The 25,238-nt window shown below is 39.9% G+C and overlaps 1 protein-coding gene across 5 annotated transcripts in view; it reads right to left on the reverse strand.

Moving 5' to 3' along the window:
* Positions 1-24,844, reverse strand: part of PTPN4 (protein tyrosine phosphatase non-receptor type 4) — a 251,441-nt gene extending 226,597 nt beyond the window's left edge. For 2 of the 5 annotated variants that reach the window (XM_036254430.1, XM_036254435.1), the window contains exons 1-2: positions 22,162-22,180; positions 4,633-4,718 (exon numbers count right to left, since the gene is read on the reverse strand). The gene's annotated coding sequence lies outside the window, so the exon portion shown is untranslated. Of the gene's footprint in view, positions 1-4,632; positions 4,719-22,161; positions 22,181-24,777 lie in introns of those variants that run through there. The other 3 variants (XM_036254432.1, XM_036254433.1, XM_036254434.1) reach the window with 2 other exon arrangements.
* Between the last annotated feature and the right edge of the window lie 394 nt (positions 24,845-25,238).

Below are 25,238 nucleotides of genomic sequence, written 5' to 3' on the forward strand. Positions count from 1 at the left end.
AGGCACAACCCCAACTACTGCATAGGAGCTGCTGTGCAGGTTCTGACCACACAAAGCACAATTCACCTCAGCAGGGTTTTGTGCCTGCCAAGATCTCCCTTTGGATACACTGTTTGTGAAGCTTATTGTTTCCTGCTCTGATATTGTCTGAGGTTGGTCACTGGGTGTGTTGGTTCTGCACCTCTTGGGAGGGACTCTGGTACAGGCCAGTGTCAGATGCTGTCTGTGTCTGGCCCTCAGCAACCTGTTCGGAGTTTCATGAAACAAGTTGTGACTACCTCTGCTAGGTGCAGGTGTATGCAATTGAGGACCAAGCTGTGCACCAAGGCCAGCTTTTTCCAGCACAGGGCCTGAGTTCATGGCAGCAGAATTCTCAAGGCATCCTGAGAACTGCCTCTATCTACCTCTGCCTGTAAGGTTGTCACTGATAGAGCCACTGACAGTCAGGAGAATGGGGCTAGTGAATCTCTCCTGAGTGGGAGGTACTGGTCAGGCTTTTGGAAAGGTGGTATGGTCCCTGCCTCAGACCCACAAGTCTCAGTGTGTACTAGATTTTGCCCTATCCTCAGCAGGATGAAGCCACCAGATGTTGGGTGGGTGGGGCCTCTGGAGCCTAGATGTTGGGTCTGCTGAAGCCAGGAAAGTGGATCTATAGATCTCCCATTACAGGGAAATGCCAGTCTGGTTCACAGGAAAATGAGAAAAACGGTCCCTGCACTAAAGTCAGACTACTCAGTCAATGGCACTTCCTGACACTGCCTGGGCCTCTACACCCTAGCCAAGGCAGCTCACTCTTCAGCAGGGCCTCAGCTCTGCAGGGTGGGGCAAGAGGGAATTCAGAGGGTGGGGTAACTGTTTTCCCCTAGGCCAGCGGTTCTCAACCTGTGGGTCGCGACCCCTCTGGGGATCAAATAACTCTTTCACAGAGGTCGCCTAAGACATAACAGTAGCAAAATTACCGTTATGAAGTAGCAACGAAAATAATTTTATGGTTGAGGGTCACAACATGAGGAACTGTATTAAAGGGTCACGGCATTAGGAAGGTTGAAAACCACTGCCCTAGGCTGATGCCACATGGAGGGGAGTGCTCCACCCAAGAAAAATGGCATATGAGGTACAGAAGAACAACTCAGCACAGGGATCCTGGGAGATGTCTCCATAGCTCCCGCCACAAACCCCAAACTCTCCCAGGCAACTTTAGTCAGCTCCACCCTCCTCCACCAGAGCCCAGGTTGAGTGGCTGCTAACAAAATTTTGCATGTTGGCCCTTTGAGAGGGTGCTGTGTTTCCAGCAGATTATATCTGTTCCTAATGGGCAGATACCCCACTGCTTTTCACAGCCAGATTTTATGTGGGCACCTCTTCCCAGCTGTGGTGCTTTGGGCTGTGGAGCCTGGTTTGGAGTTTAGGCCCCAGGCTTCTCAAGGGGAACCCTCGCAGCTGAGATATCCCTTTAAAACCTCAGCTGCCACCCATGGGAGCAGAGCCAGCTAGCCTTTTCCACAACTCAACCCTTCCTACAAGTCTTGATGTGTCTTTTCCTGTATATCCTTCGTTATAATTCCTCTTCAGCTAGTCTTCAGTTGTTTATTCAGAATGACTGATCTTTAATTTAGTTATAATTCCAGTTTGGTCCTAGAAGAAGGTGAGAGTAGCTCTCACCTACTCTGCTTCCATCTTGAAATCCTAGGTCAGAAACTTTAAAAGTATATACACAGAGAGAAAGCAAAGTAGCAAAATGTTAGCAATCAGTGAACCTGTATGAAGAGTACAACTGGTGAATCTATATGAAGAGTATATGGGTGTTTAGTATCCTATTCTTGCTATTTTCCCATAGGTTTGAAAGTTTTCAAAATAAAAAGTGGTGAGAAAATAATAAAAAACAGCATTACTTTCAAATTCTGTTTTTATACTTAACAAAAGCAGACACAGTAAAACCTTTGTTATCCAAAATTATGAAGCAATTTATCACTCACAAAAATTTTCTGGATAGCTGACAACCCTTTACAGCTATTTTAAATGGAATGCTCTCAAATGAACCGTCTTTCAAATTTTTTTTAAGTTTATTTATTGAATTTAGAGAGAAAGGGGTGGGGGGAGGGAGGGACAGAGAAAAGGAGGAGAAAGGGAATGAAGTTAAGGGGAGGAGGGGAGAGAGAGAGACACATCAATTTGTTTTTCCACTTATTTATCAGTCATTGGTTGATTCTTGCATGTGCTCTCACTGGCGATCAAACCTGCAACCTTGGTGTATCAGACTGCCACTCTAAACAACTGAGCTACTAGGCCAGGGCTCCTTTGCCTGCTTCTTAATTTATTATATACTATGCTTTGAATATAACTATAAATTAAAATGCTCACAGTATAGTCCTGGCTGTTTTTTGCTCAGTGGTAAGAGCGTCAGCCAGAGGACCAAAGGGCCGCGGGTTTGATTCCCGGTCAAGGGCACATACTTGGGTTGCAGGTTCTATCCCAAGCCCTGGTCGGGGTCATGTGGGAGGCAACTAATTGATATGTCTCTCTCACATTGATGCTTCTCTTTCTCTCTCCCTACTTCCCTTCCGCTCTATCTAAAAATCAACGGAAAAATATCCTTGGGTGAGGATTAACAACAACAAATAATAAATAAAATGCTGACAGTGTAATATAATGGACTGAATAACTTAGTTTGTTGCTTTTACACAACACAACTTAAGTCTCCCTCAACCCTTCTGAACTGAACTTAGCAATATAAAATTAAATATAAAACTAAATGGGTCAGATTCTCTTAGGGCAGTGCTATCAAAACTACAACTTATAAAACTGATACCCTGTAGAACAACGGTTCTCAACCTGTGGGTTGCGACCCCTTTGGGGGTCGACAATCCTTTCACAGAGGTCACCTAAGACCATCAGACACCGAGACACCGCTTCTCTATCCATCTCCAGGTGGGTCTGCCCACATGCAGATATGCCCACATACTACATGAGGAACTGTATTAAAGGGTTGCAGCATTAGGAAGGTTGAGAAAAAAATATCTGTAGAGGAAAAAAATATCAAATGTAGCAATAGTTTTGCTCTAAAATTTATCTTTATATATTTAACACACCAAACACATTTATATAATAGTTATTGTACAATAACTTATACAAGAAGCTTCTTACTTAAGGAATGGTATATACTACAACAAAAAAGATATCCTACATAATCATGTGCAAATCAATTAACTGAGACATGAATGCATACATTAACACTGGACCTATACACATTGATTCACTGATGTACAGGCAGCATTTTCCAGATGTCCTTTTATGTCCTCTATTCAAGTGTTACTGACCTGTTAAATACTAAATTTCAATGTCAAAATAAATTTGATCTTCACTATAAACTATATATTCCAAAACAAGAATCTAATTTGAACCAATTCTTACATTAAATTTATTTACCTAAAGCTTCTCACTTCTTTACTACTTAATCTTTTACATTTCATTTCCTATTTATACATCATAGTATTTAAAGTATGATGTGTGTGCACACACGAGAGAGAGAGAGAGAGACTTAGACCAAGACCCATGAAGAGTTTCCTAATCCTGTACCTTCAATAAACTTGTTTATTCATATAAACATGTCAATAGCTTCTCATGGCCAGACAGAGTACTAGATGCTAGAGATATAAATATAGACTTGGCCATTTTGCTCAGTGGTTAGAGCGTCAGCCTGTGGTCCAGAGAGACCCGGGTTCAGTTCCCGCTAAGGGCATGTACCTCGGTTGCAGTTAGTCCGCGGCCCTGGTTGGGTCGTGTGGGTGGCAGCCACTCCATGTGTCCCTTTCATATCTCTCCTCTCTCTCTCTCTCTCTCTTTTCCTCCCGCTCTGTCTGAACAAAAAATGGAAAAATGTCCTCGGGTGAGGATAAAAAAAAATATATGTATAGATCTAGATCTCTGTCCTCAAGGAGCTCACAATCTAATTGAGAAAAGAAACTTTGAATAATTCAGTGAAATAATATGCTAAAAAAGATATAAACAAACTGTTTTAGAGTCAAAGAACTACTGTCTCTCTCCTGTCTGTAGCTCATTACCTAACTGCCGCTAGTGCGTTCTCTTTCCCTCCCTCCCCACTTTCTAAATTTCTGTTCTTCAAGTCTCCTCTATATGAGATTCCCACAATCAAGTCTATCTTTCGCAAGTACCACTAGCCAATGAAAACATTCTTTTTTTCCCGTATAAAACAGCCCAACCATGTAATAGTGTGGTATCATTTTGAAGATTTTGGTGTGCCTTTCTTCTTCAGCAAAAATTTATTAGTTAGGGGATTAGTGGAGAGAATGTTTTTAGATCAAAAATAAAAGAATGCTGGCCTCCAGAGATTTTTATCCTTTCCTTAGAAAGCAACGATCTCAAACAAGCAGAGTTTTCTATGTAACTGAACACAATCAAATTTATAGAACCTAAATGTTTAATGAAATGTTTCAGACTGCAGGTTGAGACTCAGTGACTAACAAATCAACTCAGCGGTCAAAACCAATATTTATTTTTAATAGAATAGATTAGAAATTATCATAAGATGTATATCTTAATGTGGGATAAAGTCGATACAGAGGAAAAGCCACTGACTTTATATCCACTCAGATTACCATCCAATCCTATTACCTCATATGTTTTCTCATGAGACTGTTGAAAATGGCTCCTTATCAGTCTTTCACAAATAAAGTTAGATTCAAAGAAGAGCAAGGGATCTGCAAAGGGGCCAAAAGTATAAAAATACAAATTATTAGTTTACATGGGAAGAAATATTGCTTAATAGTTAAGACTGTCAGCTCAAAATCAGTCTGTTTTAAGGTTCAAAGCGTTACTATATTTATGACTTTGGATAGCTGTTAAATGGCTCTGTTTCCTCATCTATAAAATGAGTTGTTCTGAGGACTAAATGAGATTATACTTAAGAAATCCTTCACGTAGTGCCTGACACTTAAAAGTACCTAGTTAGTGTTAGTGTTAGCCATTATCATCATTACTGAGTACTATTTCTCTAAATATCAAAACTGAATTTAGAAAAAATATGAAAGTACTCATTATTATCATATTTTTAAATCCTCACCGAAGGATACTTTTTTTTCATTTATCTTCAGACCGAAATCAAACCTATGACTCTTTGGTCCATGGGCCAACATTCTTTTTTTTTTATTCTCACTCGAGGATATTTTTCCATTTATCTTCAGATAGAGTAGAAGGGAGGGAGGGGAGAGAGAGAGAAAGGGACACATCGATTGGCTGCCACCTGCACAACCCCAAACGGGGCCGGAGCAAACAGCAGCCGAGGTACGTGCCCTTGGCCGGAATCAAACCTGGTACTCCCTGGTCCGCAGGCCGACACTCTAACCACTGAGACAAAATGGCCAGGGCCACAGGGCTATCTACTCATCTATTGACAGGCACTTAGGCTCCATATCTTGGTTATTGTAAATGCTGCAGTGAACATAGAGGTGCATATAATTTTTTCAAATTAGTGTTTTGGATTTCTTTGTATATATACTCAGAATCACTGGGTCACAGGACAGTTTCATTTTTAATATTTTGAGGACCCTCCATACTATATTTCATAGTGGCTGTGCCAATCTGCATTCCCACCAACAGTGCATGAAGGTTCCCTTTTTTCCACATCCTCACCAACACTTATTGTTTGTTGATAGCCATTCTGACAGGTGTGAGGTGATATCTCATTGTGGTTTTAATTTATATTTCCCTGATGATTAGTGACACTGTGCATCCTTTCATTTGTCTGTTGGCCATCTATATGTCTTCTTTGCAGAAGTGCATATTCAGTCCTGGCCGGTTTGGCTCAGCGGTTAGGGCATCAGCCTGCAGTTCCGAGAGACCCTGGTTCAGTTCCCGCTAAGGGCGCGTACCTCAGTTGCAGTTTGTCCCCTGCCCTGGTTAGTCGTGCGGGTGGCAGCCACTTGATGTGTCCCTTTCACGTCCATGTCTCTCTCTTTCTCTCTCTCTCTCTCTCTCCCTTTCTCCCTCCCACTCTATCTGAACAAAGAATGAAAAAATGTCCTTGAGTGAGGATTAAAAAAAAATAGATGAGTTGATAAAAAAATGTTATGATATATGTATATAAATAATGGAATATTATTTGGCCATAAAAAAAAAAAAAAAAAAAACAATGAAATCTTACCATTTGAGACAGCATGGATGAACCTAGAGGATATCATACTAAGTGAAATAAGTCAGACAGAGAAAGACAAATACTATATTATTTCACTTATATGTAGAATACAAAGAGCAAAAAAAATGAACACAAAACAGAAACAGACTCATAGAAACAGAGAACAGACTGATGGTTGCCAGAGGGCAGGGGTTAGGGAGCTGGGTAAAAAAACTGAAGGGATTAAGAACTACAAATTGGTAGTCACAAAACAGTACCGGGTACGTTCAATACAGCATAGTGAATATAATCAACAATATTGTAATAACTATGTATGGTGCCAAGTGGGTATTTGAAATATTGGTGGGAACACTTTGTAAAGTATAAGATTTTCTAACCACTATGTGGTACACCCAAAATTAATACAAAATAACAGTAAATGTAAACTGTAATTGAAAAATAAAAGTATAAACTAAGGTGATAAGCAGGGAATGTGGGAGTAGGGATGTAATTTTAAATAGGGTATTCAGGAAAGGCATGACTGAATAATTCATTTTTTATCAGATTTGATAGGAAGTGAGGGAGTGAAACATGTAGACACTCTGCCTGGAATACTTGGGAGAAAGGTGTTCTAGGAGAGAGAAGAACAAGCACAAAGACCAGTGTATCTTAAGAAAAGTGAACAAGGAGAGTGGTCAGAGATGAGTTCAGAGAGAACAGGAGGCACAGATCATGTAGGGCCTTGGTGGCCATGGTAAAAACTGCAGCCTTTATTTACTCTAAGTGAGACAGGAAACCATTAAAGGACTCTGAACAGAGGAGCTTGGTCATTTCCCTCACACTGTAAATAAATAAATTTTCGACTTGTAGCATTTCTTATTGACATGCTAGATACAAAATGTTCAGAATTTGTCACAAGCGTGCTACTGTGCTAACATCAAACCAGTAAATATCTACACTATTGAAAATACTTTCAAAAATGTTGTGAATTTCAGAATATTTGGCTTATGGAGATATGATATGGCACAAATATCTTATCTTAACTAACGTTCTTGGCTGGGTCTAGGAATTTCTTATAGAACCTTAAAATTGTTCAATGTAAGTGGAATAAACTATAGACTGATCAGCCTCCCATCTTAGGTCAAGTTGGCTAGCAAATTAATTACAAAAACCTTTACTTTTCAGGGCCTCGGTGATCTCAGAATTGCATATAAGAAATTTTTGATCCACACAATTCTTTTGTAAACAATTATGCTAACATAGGTCAAAATTCATAAAATAGCCAAATGCAAGATGAGTCACAATATCAGAATCACCTGGGCAAACTTCTCCAAATCACAAAACCCTTCCCAATGAAGATTCCCCACTTGCCTAGTAGTATCTGTAGTAAGCCACTGCAACTCATAGTAATATATACTGTGCTGGAAAAGGCACAATAAGTTTGAAATGAAAATAAACCAAGTATAGAAGTTTTAAAAATGTCAATGTAAATAAAGCAATTTGGGGCTGACAGTATGGTTCAGTTATTTGAATGTCGTCTCATGCACCAGGAGGTCACCAGTTAGATTCCCAGCCGGGTTGCAGGCTCAATCCCTAGTGGAGGGGGTACAGGAGGCAGCCAATTAGTTTCTCTCTCTTTGAGGTCTCTCTCTCTCTCTCTCTCTCTCCCCCTCCCTCTCCCTGAAATCAATAAAAAAATTTTTTTAAATAAAGTTCTAAATTAACTCTTAATGTATTAAAAAAAAAAAAAAAACAATATGGGAATCCTTGGGAATTTGTAAAAATATTTTACCTCCACGAGATAAGAAATAACCAAAACGAGCTCTGGCCGGTTTTGCTCAGTGGTTAGAGTGTCGGATTGTGGACCAAAGGATCACGGGTTTGATTCTGGTCAAGGACACATCCCTGGGTTACAGGTTCAATCCCCAGCCCTGGTCAGAGTCATGTGGGTGGCAACCAAAGAAACAGATAAAAAGAACATCAATATTACTTTAAAATCTGGTATTTCCCAAAAAATTTAATCTTCTTGGAAAATTCATTCGTTTTATTCACTCAAAGTACAGTCAATATTAACTAGTACGTTATTATGTGCAAGGCACTGAACATATCAGAGAATACCAGGAGTGAGGCTTGGAGTAGTAGACAGGGGCTGAATGAGAGTTTATTTGTTTTTGTTTTATCCTCACCCAAGGGCATCTTTGCATTTATCTTCAGATAGAGTGGGAGGGAGAGAGGGAGGAAAAGAGAGAAAAAATCATCGATGCAAGAGAGACACATCGACTGGCTGTCACCCACACGACCTCAATGGGGACTGGGGACAAACTGCAACTGAGGAACGTGCCCGTAGCAGGAACCGAACCCGGTCTCTGGTGCGTAGGCCGACGCTCTAACCACTGAGCAAAACCGAGCACGGAACGAAAGTGAGTTTAGATGTCATCTTAACATGCAGATGGAGAGGCAATAAAAAAATTCTCAGCAGGGGTATAATGTGATCAGATATGCAAGTCAGATCATTCTGACTACAATGTAAAGAAAGATTAAAAAGAACAAGACCACTCCCAGAATGTACTTTCAGAAAATATTATAAAAGTTCAGATTAGATATGATGAGTTTTGTTTAAAATCATCCCCCCCATCAATTTACACCACACACAAGAATAAACTCAAAATGGATAAAAGACTTAACTGTGACTCATGAATCCATAAAAATACTAGAAGAAAATGTAGGCAACAAAATGTCAGACATACACAGCAGAATTTTCACTGATACATCACTTAAGGCAACAGAAACAAAGGAGAAAATGAACACATGAGACTACATCAAACTCAAAAGCTTCTGCACAGCAAAAGATACAATCATCAAAATGGAAAGGCTACCCACTGTATGGGAGAGCATCATTGCCAATGATATATCAGATAAGGGGTTAATTTCCAATATATATAGAGTGCTCATACAACTCAACAAAAAGAAGGTAAAGAACCCAATTAAAAAATGGGCAGAGGGAACTTCCGGTAAAGATGGCCGCATAGGTAAACGCATTATCGTGTCCTCCCTCAACCACATCCAAGTTACAACTAAACTACAGAACAATCATCATTCAAAACCGCCTGAAATCAAGTTGAATGGAAGCCCTACAACTACGGAATTAAAGCAGCAGCCACATCCAGACTGGAAGGAGGGGCAGAGGCACGACAGGCTGGTCCCACACCCACGTGTGGCGGATAAAAATCAGGAAGATACCTCCGCTCAGTGGTTAGAAGGTCCTTCCTGAGGACTGAGGGGTCCCCGTCCCACACCAGATGACGCGCTCAGGGTTCCAGTGCCAGGAAGAGAAGTCCCCATAACTTCTGGCTGGAAAAACCAGCAGGAACTGAGGCTCAGGGAAGCTGACGCAGCTGGAGCCCCAGGCAGCTCCTTAAAGGGCCCGCACATGGACTTAAAGGACTCTCTCCCTCAAGCTTGGAGGGGAGGCAGCTCGAGGGGCACCGGAGACGTACAGGGAAGAACTGAGCTGTTTGGCACTGGAGCGAGGGCTGGAGACTGGGCTTTCTCCGGACAAACAAGCTGTCAGAGGCCTTTGTTCCTTTGGTGAGCCCTTGCGGGGGGGGGGGGGGGGGGGCAGACAGCCGCCATATCTGGGACTCCAGCAACTTGGCTCACACTGGTAGCCCCGCCCTGGTGACTCCCTGAGGCCCCGCCCCACCCAACTTTCAGGTCCACCCAAGCTGTTGCCACTTGCTTAACCATAGGATTGGCCTGTCTTGGATCCTGCTTCAGGTTTTTCCTGAATTCTTTCAAACAAGCAGCATCTGGACTCAGCTAGCCCCATACCGCTCGTTAAGTAATACACAGAAACAAACACAGGGAGGCAGGCAAAATGAGGAGACAAAGAAACAGGTCCCAAATGAAAGAACAGAACGAAACCCCAAGAAAAGAACTAAGCGAAATGGACATAAGCAACCTAACAGATGCTGAGTTCAAAATATTGCTTATAAGGATGCTCAATGAACTTAGTGAGAACCTCAGTGAACTTAGTGAGGGCCTCAAGAGCATAAAAAAGGACCAGTCAGAAATGATGGATGCACAGTCAGAAATGAAGGAGGCATTAACTGAAATAAAGAATAATTTACACAGATTCAATAGTAGAGTAGGTAAAGCTAAGAAGCAAACCATCGATTTGGAATATAAGGAAGCAAAAAATGCCCAATCAGAACAGCAAAAAGAAAAAAGAATCCAAAAAAATGAGGATAGTGTAAGGAGCCTCTGGGACAACTTCAAGCGTGCCAACATTCGCATCTTGGGGGTGCCAGAAGGAGAAGAGTGAGAACAAGAAATCAAAAACCTATTTGAAACAATAATGGAAGAAAACTTCCCTAACTTGGTGAAGGAAACAGACATACAAGTCCAGGAAGCACAGAGAGTCCCAAACAAGATGAACCCCAAAAGGCCCACACCAAGACATGTCACCATCAAAATGAAAAAGGTTCAAGACAAAGAGAGACTCTTAAAAGCAGCAAGAGAAAAGCAGTTAGTTACCTACAAGGGAGTTCCCATAAGGCTGTCAGCTGATTTCTCAAAAGAAACTTTGCAGGCCAGAAGGGAGTGGCAAGAAATATTCACAGTGATGAAAAGCAAGAACCTACAACCAAATTACTCTATCCTGCAAAGCTGTCGTTTAGAATCGATGGCCATATAAAGAGTTTTCCAGACAAGAAAAAGTTAAAGGAGTTCATCACCACCAAATCATTATTATATGAAATGATGAAGGGTCTTTTTGAAGAAAAAGATAAAATATATGAACAAACAAAAAGGCAATATCTATCAACAATGGAATCTACAAACAAAATGAACAGGCATTACAGAAACATCTCATAGATACAGAGAACATTTTGTTGGTTGCCAGATGAAAGGGGGGTTGGAGAATGGGTGAAAAAGGTGAAGAGATTAAGAAGTAAAAATTCACTGCTAGACTGACAAACCTCAAAGGGAAAAGGGTTGGGGGGGTGGGAAGAAATAAACCAAAGAACTTATATGCATAACCAATGGACACAGACAATAGTGTGGGAAAAGGTGGGAGGGGGGCGGGAGTGGGGAGGAGGGGGTCAATGGGGGAAAAATAAGGAACATCTGTAATACATTCTACACTCAACAATAAAGTTTTAAAATTGAAAAAAAAAAAAAAAAATGGGCAGAGGAACTAAATAGACACCTCTCCAAACAGGACATACAAATGGCTAAGAGACATATGAAGAAATGCTCAACATCACTAACTATCAGAGAGATGCAAATTAAAAAAACAATGAGGTATCACCTCACACCTGTTAGAATGGCTGCCATCAACAAATCATCAAACAAGTGTTGGCGAGGGTGTGGAGAAAAGGGGACTCTAGTACACTGCTGGTGGGAATGCAGACTGGTGCAACCACTATGGAAAACAATATGGTGTTACCTCAAAAAATTAAAAATTGAATTTCCATTTGACCCAGTGATCCCACTTCTAGGAATATACCCTAAGAAGCCAAAAACACCAATCAGAAAGAATATATGTACCCCCATGTTCGTAGCAGCACTATTTACAATAGCTAAGATCTGGCAACAGCCCAAATGTTCATCAGTAGGCGAATGGATAAAAAAGTTGTGGTACACTCTGGCCGGTTTTGCTCAGTGATTGGAGCATCGGCCTGCAGTCTGGAGAGACCCGGGTTCAGTTCCCGCTAAGGGCACATACCTCGGTTGCCTAAGTGCCCATCAGTAGACAAATGGATAAGAAAGCAGTGGTACGTATACACAATGGAGTACTATACAGCTGTAAGAAAGAAAGATCTCTTATCCTTTAAGACAACATGGAGGGACCTGGAAAGTATTATCCTAAGCGAAACAAGCCAAGCAGAGAAAGACAAATATCACATGATCTCACTTACTTGTGGACTATAACAAACATAACAGTCTGAGGAACAGGGTAGTCCCAGAGACGTAGAAGTGGGGTACAGACTGACAATCCCCTGAAGAGGGGGTGGGTGGGAGAGATAAACCACAGAACTTATATGCAGGTATGCATAAACAATGGACATGGACAACAAAGGTGGGGACAGGGAGTGAGGAATCAGTGGGTGAAAAAGGGGAAACATCTGTAACAAAAATAAATAAATTAATTAAAAACAAAAACAAAATATATGACTTTGTGAAGTTCAAAAAAAGAAAGAAAGAAATAAAAATAAAATCATCCCCCAAAATTTCAGAAGTTTTGCTTAAGCTTTATATTGCCAAACTGAAGCTCAAGTGGTGACAGGGCTACAACAGGGAAAATCAGGGGTGAAAGGGAAACTCAGCAGTGATGGTGAGAAGCAACCTAGACAAGTAAGTAGAAAATGGTATCCACAGCTTACAGTAGCAGGCAATAAGCACTGATGCAGGCAAGCAGGGCCTTATTGTAGAGGTTAGATAAGCAGGTGGTATCCCAGCAATAAGGAAAAACACAATAGCAGCACACATCTAATTTTACGGTCCCTGATGAAAGGCTTATAGGTGATAGCAGAGAGCTCCAGCTGTAAGACTGGAGTTCAGAAATTCAAAAATAGAAGATAGAAAACAGGACAGCAGCAGGAAAGATACAGATTCTGGACTCAAATTAACCTACTTTCAAAACCTAAATGTGCCATTTCTAGCTGTGAAAGTCTGGACAACTCAACGTTTTGAGCCTCAATTTCTTCATCTATAAAAAGGGAATAACACTACCTACTCTACAGGGTTACTGGAAGAATTAAATGAGATATCAATACTTTAAAATACCCAGTAGAGTTCAACAAAATACCCAGTTTCATCCCTTTCTCTTTTTCTTCCATTTTTCATCTAAGCTACTAAAATTTTGCTTAAAGTATTTTGCTTGGCTACAAAGCCTGAGAGGCTTCTCCAACTAGGCATTATAGGACATTAAGTGAACAAAGTAAGACAGGTCATTAATGCAAAATGCCTTATGAAAGCACTAATTCATAAAAGAGTGAAAGTAAATGAGTCACACAAGTAAAAGGACCTAAAAAACTGAAGCAGAGCTACGGCCGGTGTGCTCAATGGTTAGAGCCTTGGCCTATGAATCGAAGGGTCATGGATCTGATTCCCAGTCAAGGGCAAGTACCTGGGTTGCAGGTTCGATCCCACATGCAGGAAGCAACCAATTGGTGTCTCTCTCTCACATCGATGTCTCTATGTCTTTCTCCCCATCCCTCCCTCCCTTCCTTCCACTCTCTCTAAAAATCAATGGAAAAATATCGAGTGAGGATTAACAAAAATAAATAAATAAAATAGAATTAGCCTAATGTAGAAAATAGGAAGAATTCTCTATATATTGAAGTAAAAAAAATCTACAAAGTATATTTTAAATAAAAAATTATTATATAAAACATTATTATAGTATGCTGCCTTCTATATAAAAGATAAACAAGGAAAATAATAATCTATATTTGTATTTTGTTTCTATTTGCATAAACACTGGTAAAATATACAAAAAATAAAATTGGTTACCTATAGAGAGAAGAGAGGGATAGACATAGTAGTACTAAGACTTCTTAATATATACCTTTGTATATTATTTTGAAATTTGAACCAAGTAGCCATATTACCAATTTAAAAAGGAATTAAAATTTAAAATACTTGGGAAACCTGAGTTTTCTGATAAAAATATTCCACTACACTTATTTTGTATGACTAATCTGAACATATTTTAGCTGTATACTAACACATAGTTAACTATGACTTATCTGTATATATTTCTAGCTGTATAATGAATTTTAAGTTCCCCCAAAGAAAGAAGTATAATCTCCCTGAGGATAAAGATTATGTCTCATTTGTTCTGTAACCCCACTGCCAAGCACAATGCCTGGCACCTAGCTAGTGCTCAAAGAATACATTAAATTGACTCTGGACTATCTAAATGCTTTCCATCTGAAGTCACTTCCAGTTCTGTATATATTTTTAAATTGTATTGCTGATGACTTGTCTATGTACAAGACTATACTTAAAATCCAAGGAGGAGCCCTGGCCGGTTTGGCTCAGCGGTTAGAGCGTCGGCCTGCGGTTCAGAGAGACCCGGGTTCGGTTCCCACCAAGGGCATGTACCTTGGTTGCAGTTTGTCCCCGGCCCTGGTTGGGTTGTGCAGGTGGTAACCACTCAATGTGTCCCTTTCACGTCGATGTCTCTCTCTCTCTCTCTCCCCCACTCTACCTGAAAAAAAAAAAAAGAAAAAAGAAAAGAAAAAAATGTCCTCGGGTGAGGACAAAAAAAAAATTCAAGGAGATTTGACTTGGGGTGGTGAACACACAATACAATATATAGATGATGTATTACAGAATTATGTACCTGAAACCTATACAATTTTATTAACCAATGTTAACCGATAAATTTAATTAAAAAGAAAAAAATTTGTTTTAATAAAAATGAGAAAATCGCTTAACAATTGTTTAACAAAAAGGTAAAATACTAATTTAACTATTAATAAAATAAGATTAACAAAGACCCCTGGATTACTCTAAAGACTCACCATAAGATGGCAATCGTCTATAATGGGTCAGGGAACTAGCCCAGATACTTACCAAAGTCTGTTCACTTAGGGCATTTCTTTGATAGCAGGTATTGCTCCTAGTTTTACTTACCCATCTTTCAAATAACGACTATAGTTTCGTTCTCTTAATTCCAAAAAATGTTAAGGTGTACATAGTCTTAAAAATAAAATTTACATATATATATATATACAAATACACACACATATCTATATATTGCCCTGGACTGTTTGGCTCAGTGGTTGGAGCATCAGCGCAGACCAAAGAGTTGACGGTTCAATTCTGGTCAAGGGCATGGTTTCAGTTTGTCCTTGGCCCTGGCCCTGGTCGGGGTCGTGCAGGAGGCAACCAGTTGATGTATCTCTCTCACATTGATGTTTCTCTTTCTCTCTCTCTTCTTCCCGCTCTATCTTAAGAATAATAGAAAAATATCCTCGGGTGAGGATTTAAAAACAAAAAGATATTTTTCTTGGTTTTGCCCCCTTATCCTCCATGACCTAAAAGATCTTCCTTCCTCCCTTATGATCAAATTTCTTAAGCGTTTCCTGGTCTATATTCATTGTATGTCTAGTTTCCTCAATTTAGTTTCTTTTTTTTTCTTCCTTTTTTTATTTTTTAGAGAGAGAGGAAGGGAGAGATAGAAACATTGATGTGAGAGGGACACATTAATCGGCTGTCTCCTGCACGCCCCCCACTGGGGATGGAGCCCAAAACCCAGGCATGTGCCCTGACAAGGAATCGAACAGGGAGGGACTTCTCAGTCCATGGGATGACGCTGTATCCACTGAACCACACCAGATGGGCCTCAATTTAGTTTCTTAACACACCTCTCTATTGTAACTCTTCTAAGATAATAATCTCAAACTTTAGTATACCTCAGAATAACCGTAGCAACATTTAAGCAGATCTCCTATGCAACCACCTTCTCACTCCTCATCCACCCTTTTAAGAATCTATAAGGTATGCAATGAAACTTGAGGAACTGGTAATTTTAATCAGTATCTCATTTGAGCCTGAATCAGGTAGCCTACCTGAACACATCTGAAAACCATCTAGCTTAGGTTATCAATAATTGTCCAATAGTCAAATTCAAAGCACTTTTGTTATCTCGTTCAGCAGCATTTGACACCTTCCTGTAACCTTCACAACCTTCACCACCTTCCACCACACGACTAGACTCTCCTCTCTCACCACTATGCTATTTTCTTTAGCGGCTTCATTTTCTGAGATCCCTTAACCTTTAAATAATAGTGGTGGGTGCTCTTAGACTTCATAAGCAGTCATTGTTCCACCACCCACTGCTTCAACTACCACCTATATACAACCCTAAACCCTGCCGTTTTGAATTCCAAACTATTTTCAGGTAGTCAGAAGCTATGTAGTATGGGGGGGGGGGGGGGGAGAACCACACACACAAATAAAAATCCAGCAAAGATCTTTCAGCATCATGCATATCTGAAATCAAAATATTTGCTCTACTATTTACATGGTAACAAGCCCAAAGTCACACACCTTTGTTTTGAACAATTTCAGCTTTGTTCTCCTTTAAAACTGGAGATAGCATGTTTCGAACAAATTTTTATTTAGATTAAATGAGGGAAATAAAAATATTAAATAATAAGTTCCGGCCCTGGCCAGTTTGGCTCAGCGCTTGGAGCGTTGGCCTGCAGACCAGAGAGTCCCGGGTTCGGTTCCCGCTAGGGGCACATACCAAAACAAACAAACAAATAAACAAACAAACAAATTAAATAGTAAGTTCCATTCCCTTCCTAGCACAAACTTGAAAGCATCCTTGAGGACCCCGTGCCATAGGCCTCAGAGGTCACAGACAAGGGACAACTAGCCTGAGGTTTGGGAGATTGGCACATACAAGGAGTCTGAGCAAATATACTGAGGATAATGGGAGTCAATTTCTCACTGCTGGAGATTTATAAATACAGATAGGGTAAGACTAGAAAGAATCCTGAGATTCTAATCCTGGATTAGAATTGGATGTATCAGTGTGAATTTTAAAAAATACATATATATAGATATAGGAAGAGATTCAGATGTGTACCTATATACATATATTTCCTACCTCTGTCCACCCTAGAAGTAATGACACCCCAGCAGAAATGAACACACTGGGCATCCAAATCTACGTTTCTAAATACCACCTCCACTAAAAGATATCAGGATTCCTTGGGAAAATACATGATTCCAGAGCTGGGACAGAAAAAGGACAAAAAAAGTCTGAAACATCTTGTTGTGCTAGAAAGTACGGAAATATTCAAAGGATGGGGACATGTCAGAAAGACACAGGAGCCATCTTAAAGGGCTCCCATTAACCAAATCTAGGACAATTTGAACATCAAAATAAAATGAAAAATGGTAACTAATAAAACCCACTGAATAGGAACAAAATCCATGAGTACATGCTGATGTAAAAAAATGAATGAATGCATGGGGGAAAGGGAAACATGTTTTCAGTAGAAAATCAACAAATAAATGCAGGTGGCAATCCTCATAGTAATAACTAATTCAGGCAGAAGTTATCAGTGGACTCAAAGGCTGCTGGACAGAGGTTTGTTTGACGAGGAACAGAACAATGGCACAATCTTGGAGATCTTCCCACAAAAAAGTTCCAAATTACAAAAGGAATAATGATGACTTTATGACAGACAGGAACTTAAGATGTTCAAGGTAAAACATCACCAGTGTTCAGCCCTGGTCGGTTTGGCTCAGCGGTTGAAGCGTCATCCAGCGGACCAGAGAGGCCCGGGTTCAGTTCCGGCTAAGGGCAGTACCTCAGCTGCAGTTTGTCCCCGGCCTGGTTGGGGTCGTGTGTGTGGCGACCACTCGATGTGTCTCTCACATCGATGTTTCTTTCTCTGTCTCTTCCTCCCACTCTCCCTCCCTCTACCTCAAGATAAATGCAAAAATGTCCTCGGATAAGGATAAAATATATATATATATATATCACCATTGTTCAAGGTTAAATATCAGTGTATGTCTCCTAGTAATACTCTAAGAATAACACATCATTTCTATGATATTCTTGTCAACAATGCATTCAGTATGCCCATGAGCAACCACTATGGACTGAAGTTAAGGGACATCTAACAGAATTTAAGAAGTCAAGCTCATAAAAGAGAAATATTTCAAACTGAAGGAGACTAAAGAGATAACACAATTAAATGCAATGTGTGATTCTGATTTGAATCACGGACCAAAAGTAAAGAGACATCGTTGGGCAGTTGAAAATTTTTGAATGACATCTGAGAATCTCAAGGTAGTGTTGTTATATCATGTTAACTGCCTGATTTGGTGGTTACATAAGAGACTGTCCATGTTTTGGTAAATACATACTAGATTATTTAAGAGTGATCCGCATCATGTCAACAACTTGCTCTCAAATGGTTCAGAAACAGTTTAATGAGATTAGAAATGGTACATTCCTCTGAAATGACTGGAAGCAGTAATAAAAATTAGACCAAAAGAGAGATAATCAGGTAGTTTTGCTGAAATTTTAGAGTCCAATAAGATATATCAGAAAGAGGGAAAGGGTCAAGGTTCTGTCTATGGGCATCTGGAAAGGAAGGCTTCATTGAGCCCACTACAGTGAGTCAAGCACAACAAGATGCAGGCTAATTCTGTATATATACATAGTATATATGTAGTACAGTGTTAAAATTTGGTTGAAGTTCATGTGTGGGGATGGGGTTTATGAGAAATCTCTGTACCTTCTCCTCAACTTTGCTGTAAACCTAAAAGTGCTTTAAAAAAGCAGTTTTATTTAAATTTTTGAAGTTGCAATAATAGTTCAAGGGAAAAAAATAATTGGTTGAAGGGAACTTGGGAGCTCTTGGTGCTGTTCTTGCAATTTTTCTGTAGGTTTGAAATTATTTCAAAATAAACTAATTTTAAAAATTCAGTAAGAACTTATAACGACCTTGGTACCTAGAAAAATGCCTGGTTTACTTACAAATAAAAATTATTTGGCCTTGCCTTCCCTTCCCAGCAGGGCAAAAAATAAAATCTTACCATCATTGTCAACTCTTTTCCTCTTTCCCCTATATCCAAATGGACTCTCAGTTCTAATGAAACTACCTAATCAGTTTTCAGTTTTAGTCCAACATCCTCACTTTTATTTCCACATTTCTTCATTTCCAGCTCTTACCATCTCTCACCTAGACCACTGCAAAAGCATCCTAACTGGTCTTTCTGCTCCATTTTTAACCTTATCTTTGCACTACTCTTACACCTTTGCATCATATCTAAAAAAAAAAATCCAGCATTACCTTTTAAAACTTACATCTAATTCTTATCATTCCTTCATTTAAGTACCTATAATTGCTCTCCAATGTAAATGTTGATTTTCTAAGAGGAAGACAAAACATGTGTATAAGGCACTAGCAATGCAGGAACACAAAAAAGATATTTCACACACACACACACACACACACACACGCAACAGTGAAGTAGTACTTACTGAGAGAAGAGAGGAACTTGACTTCTTTTATGCTTCTTTTAGAATTTGGTATTGGTTTTATTTTTGATTATATAGTGGGAATGCCATGAATAAGTAGGTACCATAAACTTTCCAATACTTAAGAGCTTCTAAAATAGTGCTTTTCCTAATTATTTTCCCAACTTGGCACCAAAGAAAATAAACTTTTAGCACACTGAGACAAGCCAAGGAGACTATTCAAGGTCACACAAAATCACCCGGGGGCTCCAATGTGCCCAGACCCATAAGAGGACAGGTATCTTGCTCTTCAGCATAATGGTAAACCATTCATGGCCTACCAGTTAGTTGGGAAGCTCTGTTCCAAAGGTCTTAATATGATCCCACTCATCGTCCAAACAGGGACCCTCACAACGTTTCCTCTCCTACCATAGTCAACACAGATATACAGGCACACAGATTCACACACAAAATCAGACACCAATACCCATCCCATTGACAGAGACAGACAAATACAAGGCAACCTGCATTTCTCCAAACACACTACGCATTCTTTTATACTTCTGACTTTTTGTACATGCAAAAAAAGTACATGATCTCTACCCAGATCAATTCCAACTCATCCTCCAAGACACTGCTCAAATGCTATTTCCCACAGATCTTATTACTTGTTACAATTGTAATTGTTAACTGTTGACATGTGTTACTACCCTAGAATTTGAGCTCAAGAGCAAAAATCATGTTTATTTGACTGTACACCACTGATCCCTAGAATAGACATTCAATGTTTGTTTAATTAACATGTACATGAATGTTCACTACATAATTCACCAATAAACAAAAAAATTTTTTTTTCCTTTTTAAAAAATCATCACCTGAGGACATGCATTTTAAATGGTTTTAGAGAGAGAAAGGGAGAGAGGTGAGATGAAGTTGGTAGAAAGCCTGCAAGGCCAACCAGATACGTTTGGGATTAATTTGATAAGCAACAGAGAACTGTAACATATTCTTAAATGGGAAGGTGGCATGCTGAAACATGGTCTTTAAAGATCCAAACTTTGTTCCAAGGTACTGCCTTCGGTTACACAACAAATCGCCAAACAAATGCGGGAAAATAATCCATTATCCTTTATGTGTGCTTTATACATACTCTGATCAAAAAGAAAAACTGACTAAACAAACAAAAATATTTATATGAAGGGTGAGTGTTTGGGGAAGAAGGCCTTTCAGATATAATGCTCATGAATATTAATTAAATGTTACAGTACACTTTAATAAGAATCATACAAGTTTAGAGCAAGAAGCAAGATAACCTTTTAGCGACCACTTCTTCATTTTCAATTAATTAAACGGAAGCTCAAGAACTAAATAACTTGCCTAATGTCATATACAAGCTGGTAGAAGATTCAATGTTAAAAACTCTGATTTTCTAGGCAGCAATATCTAAAGCTGTGCTGTCCAATATTGTAGTTACTAGCAACATCTGGTTATTGAAATTTAAACTGGTTAAAATTAAAATACAATTTTTTAAAATTGATTTTTAGAGATAGAGGAGTGAGAGAGAGAAACATCGATTTGCTGTTAGTATTCATTGATATTTTTTTTTTCTTTATTGATTTGAGAGAGAGAGGAAGGGAGAGGGAGAGATAGAAACATAGATGAGAAAGAACATTGATTGGCCGCCTCTTGCATGCCCCCAACTAGGGATGTGGCCCACAACCCGGGCATGTGCCCTGACAGAGAATCGAACCGCCCTGACAGAGAATTGAACCGGCAACCTCTTGGTGCATGCATGGGTCTACTCTCAACAACTGAGCCACACTGGACGCTCACTGATTAACTCTTGTATGTGCCCTGATCCAGATCAAACCTGCAACCTTGGTGTATCAGGAAAACGCTCTAACCAACTTATCTGCCCCTCCAGGGCCAAAATTAAATACAATTTTAAATTCAGTTCCTCCAGCCCTGGCTGGTTTAGCTCAGTGGTTAGAGTGTTGGCCTGCGGACTAGAGACACGGTTCGGTTCCCGCTAAGGGCACCTACCTCAGTTGCAGTTTGTCCCTGGCCCGGCTGGGGTTTGTGGGTGGCAACCAGACAATGTGTCTCTCTCACACTGATGTTTTTCTCTTTCTTCCTCCCTCTACCCCTCCCACTCTACCTGAAGATAAATGCAAAAATGTCCTCAGGTGAGGATTAAATAAATAAAAAAAATAAATTCAGTTCCTCAGATAAAATAGTCACATTTTTAATGCTCCATGCTGCACATGGCTACCATAACTGACAGTGCAGACAAATAATAATGTTGTTTGGTTTAATGCTGTTTTGTTGATGAGCTGCCTTAAGAACTTAACTTTTTTTTATATCAGTTCGCCTATGGTAAAATTGGTTTCATTACATGTCATTTTCCTTCAAGTCACAGAAGCTATCTATATGAGGACTTACTATATTTCCATCATTGCAGAAAGTTTAACTGGACAGTATGATCTAAAGAACAGGCTTCAGCCCAGCCGGTATGGCTCAGTGGTTGAGCATCAACCCATGCACCAAGAGGTCGCAGGTTCGATTCCTAGTCAGGACACATGCCCAGGGTTGTGGGTCAAATTCCCAGTCAGGGGCATGTGGTAGGCAGCCAATGTTTTTTTCTCATCGATGTTTCTGTCTCTCTCCCTCACCCTTCCTCTCTCTCTAAAATCAATAAAAAAAAAATTTTTTTAAATAAAAAATAAAGAACAGGCTTCAGAGTCAGACAGAACTAGTTTGAATTCTATTTACTACACAAGTTAATTTCTCCTTTCCCTCATTTGGGGAAAGCAGGGGATTATTAATACCTACATCACAAAGTGTACTTGAAGATTCTGTGGGATAACATGAAAAGCCTCTTTACACGGTCTGGCACATAAAAGATAATAAACACTTCTTTCTGAATCCTTTTTCCTTCCTACTCCTCAATATAACCTCCTTGTTAAAAGATACAAACACAATAACTCACTCAAATTAGTATCTTCCTTCCCCTTAAGATAATCCACAGTACCTCATTTTCATTCTGCTCCTGCTAATTTCTTCAAATGCTTGCACCTCTCTTCCAGTGTTTCTACTTAGGAATAATGAAATGAAGAATGAATGTGGGAGGAAATGCCTCTAATGAGGTGGAAAAGAATGGACTAAATTTCCCCTCTGTTTTTCATCCTATTTTAAATATGACTATTCTGACTGATCATGCAAAATAAAATATATTACACTGTTTCCCAAATACTGTAATTCTACATCAGTAAAGATGATTCCACAATATTTCTACATTATATTACTTTCACCATCTGTACTACTAACTGAATATTAAATAAAGAAATAACACCTCATAAAGTCACATAACTTGCAATTTCTAGTGAGATTACCAATTTTACATTCCTAATAACATAGTTAAAGCAGAAATTTTAAACATTCATCTTTAAACTTCCACCAAACAAGACTTCTACATATTTTTTTTTTAAAGCTTTCTTGTTTAAAACTGACCATATTAACTTTCAGAGGGAAAAACAAGTCCCCTCAATAACCGTGTCTCCTTGAAATTATCTAGTAGTCTCTTATTTTGTTCCTTAAAGATAATTTACTCAAAAACATAACCACTGATCCCCCTTACGGGGTTTAGAATGTCATAAATACTAAATAGATAACACTGCACATTGTACTGTCCTTTACAACTCAAATTATGTTTAGTAGACAAAACTAAAATATTTTGAATATACAAATCACATAGAGTTTAATAACAATCCATGGGGGTTCACATATGTTTAATCCCACATAAAGTATTTTATACATTTCAAAAAAAGTTAGGCTTCTATGCCTCAACTAATAAAATTTAATTTGTGAGAGTCTATAGTTTTTTAAAGTCCTTCAATAATAATGAAGTGTACATTGGTCACAGAATAGTTCAAATGAATTTTCCTGAGTCTGCATTCGGAGTACATCTGACCCAGAAAGTATTTTTAGCAAGTGTGTTCAATCAATGCTGGTTTTATGCCTAGCCTAAATTAGAAATTGGGTGTCACAAATTTAAAGCACAAAGTTACTAGGGACATTTTAAAAGATATTAAATTAGAACACAAGGAAAAAAACCACCAAGTCTGAAACAATGCAATACACACAACTCAGAAGCTAAATAGGTTAGAAAACGGGCAGTAAGAAAAGCATATCCTCATCCATTACTGCTTTTGAGGAACCTGTGATTTTTTTTTAAATCTTAATAAACTTTAAACTACTCCATTAATATTAATTAAGAACTACAAAACTATCGTGGCTCCTTGTGGCCAAATGTTTAAAACAGATGAGCTAAATAACAAATATTCCCATGTACAAATAAGACCATGTTTCTCTTCTTATAAACCACTCAAGATCATATTATGGGACCATGCACACGTTTCAGTGCAAAAGCGGTAACAAAGATATGTGGGCCATTGAAAAAAATGAAAAGACATAAAAATCGTTTTTGTAATTGGCATATAAATTTATTCTGACCAAAAATGATGAGGTCCACAAAATGCACTTTTACTGAGTTAGTAAAGAAATGCTGTACAATACACAGACATTTGCTTACAAAGACTTTTTTATTTTAAAAAATCTATAGGTTGACTTTATATTACTCAAATTCAAGATTTAACTGATAATCTACTTCTCTTCCATTAAGCACACTTTGGACTCTGAATAATCATTTATTTTAAGGTCTTCTCTGCTTAAAAATATAAAAAATTATTTTTTCTCAGGCACCTTAAAGATAAAAAATGCCACAGTATTCCTTTCTACTTGAATCGTCTTTTACAAGTCGGATACATTGGTGTTCTAGGGTTCCCCTCCCCCCATAAACATGTTTTAAACTGTATTGTTTCAACTGGGTCCAAGATCCAGTCACATAAACCTAATATTACTCCAATTTCTTGATTCGAAAAGCAGTTGGTATAGTGCATACGTACAGGTTCTCCTAGCATAAGGGCTTGAAAATCCTACAGATCGTTCTGGTGCAATAGACTTGTCACCATATAACGCAACCCCAGAAAGTCTCCCATCTAAGTTTCCCAGAAACATGTAAACATGTATCTATGTAATTGTAAACTGTTCCATTTTAAGGAATCCCTGGGAAATGCATCGGTACGTCTATTTAGCTACATCTCAACTTTTCTGCCCCAACTACAGATTTTTAAATACAAGTATACATCGGTAGAATCATAACAGACTTAAAACTTCAATGGTAGGACAGTCTCCCCATGCAGCATCAGGCAGCGCTCATAATAAGCCAATAAAAAAAAAAAAGGAGGATCCTATCAGCATTGGAAAACTCAGAAGATTCTAAAACCTTACCTAGACTTTAGGTACCGTGGGGCAGTCCATCTCCAGACCTACTCCATCCCTTCTTTCGTTCACCCATAACCGAGATTCCAACTCTTACCCCCCAGGAGCTCCGAGAGCAGAGGTCCGGGAAAGAGGGGTGGCGGGGGAGGGGGGCAGAGCATCCTAATTTGTTTTCCGTCCTTTTCAATCAGCCTCGTACCTCCGGATTGCCCTACCTGGCTTGCTTCCCACGAGCCACTCGCCCCAGGTAACAGCCTCGCGCACGTCGTGCAGGGCCGAGGCCAGCGGAGACCCGAGAGCTTCTTACCTTCGTATCACAGCCGCGTCCTCTCGGCTGGAGAAGAAAAGCCTCGAGGCCCGGGCGCGCCGGGGAGAAGCGCGTCCGCCGCGCCGCTCCGGGGGTCTCCCTCAGCGCCCCCCCTGCAGCCGCCGCCGCAGCGGCCGCGCCACGGCCGGGAGCCGCCAGCACCACTTCATACTGCGGGGCGGCCGCGCGCGGGCCAGCGCCGCCGGGAGACGAGAGGGAGGCGGGCGGCCGGCGCGCACTCCCACCTCCCGGCCGGGATGAGATAATCCCCACCCCCCAAAAGTGCCGTGGGGGAGGGGAGCTCCAGGAGGGGGGCTGGCCCCCAACCTCCGACCCTTCGGCCAAAGCCAAGTCTCTCCCTTCCCCGCTCGGACCCGGAATTAACCCCTAGGGACCCAGGCGTCCTGGGAGAACAATGTGGGGGGGCCGTGAGGAGCGGAAAAGCGCGCAGCGCGGCGTGA

The sequence above is a fragment of the Molossus molossus genome, unplaced genomic scaffold (genome assembly GCF_014108415.1).
Source record: "Molossus molossus isolate mMolMol1 unplaced genomic scaffold, mMolMol1.p scaffold_m16_p_11, whole genome shotgun sequence".
Lineage (NCBI taxonomy): Eukaryota > Metazoa > Chordata > Mammalia > Chiroptera > Molossidae > Molossus > Molossus molossus.